The sequence below is a fragment of the Penaeus monodon genome, chromosome 24, assembly GCF_015228065.2.
Source record: "Penaeus monodon isolate SGIC_2016 chromosome 24, NSTDA_Pmon_1, whole genome shotgun sequence".
In the NCBI taxonomy this organism is placed as follows: Eukaryota; Metazoa; Arthropoda; class Malacostraca; order Decapoda; family Penaeidae; genus Penaeus; species Penaeus monodon.
The window spans coordinates 29,574,103-29,575,076 of NC_051409.1; positions in this window are offsets into that span (position 1 = coordinate 29,574,103).

Genomic DNA, 974 nt, shown 5'->3' on the forward strand with positions numbered 1-974 from the left:
AAAAGCGGGGAAAAGAAAGAAAAAAGACACCCAGACGGGAGAAGACAAAATTTAAAAAAACACAAACCCGGGGAAGTGAAGAGGAAAGCAGACAGGGATTCCCCGGGACCGTTGTAAAAGGTCTCTTTGGGGAAAGGGTTAATTGCCGTCCGCAGGTACGCGTCGGTTTCCGCCCCCCCTTCCCCGTGCAAAAGCGGGTCGACCTAAACCCCAAAGCTGTGCGCTTTGAGAGTTTTTATTAGACATTATATATATATATATAATATATTTTTTCTTCTATTTTTTATTTTGCTGTTTTATTTATATATATTTATTTATCTACTTTTTTTTACACTTTTTTCTTTTACTTTTTACTTTTTTCTCCTTTTTTTCATTTTTATTTTATTTTATTTATTTTTATTTTCTTTTTTTAAGCCCGAGTCCTGTTCTTTAAAACGCACCCGGCCGCAAACGGGGAAGTTTTGGGAAAACCCAGCAAAAATGGGCGTCGAGGGGGCAAAAATTAGCGTCTGTAGGCCAGTTTATTACGTTCCCGGCCCCCCCCAAAGGATACCAGACCTGGAAAACGAACCCTGTGCATTTTGACTTTGCATTCGCCTTTTTATTTAATAGAAAATAAATAACATTGTTAAAATCATTTTAAAACGGGATTTAAAAAAAACCACACACAGAATCTATTTCAAAGCGACTTCAGAGTCGAATTAAATGGAGAAAAAATCCAAAGTGAAAAAAAAATGTAAGGAAAAAAAAAAATTGATGGAAAAAGATGGGTCCTTTTCCGAGATTAAAAAAAGGGGGAAAAAAATAAAAAACCCTGTTACGAGGCAATCATAGTTACGCGCTAATAATCACAGCCCATCAAACGAAGGCGTGAGATATAACCTTTGCACGATCACAGACAGCATGCAATTGCAGGTCGAAACCCACAACCACGTTAGTTCTGTAAATACCAAAGGTTAAAGTTGAATGATGGG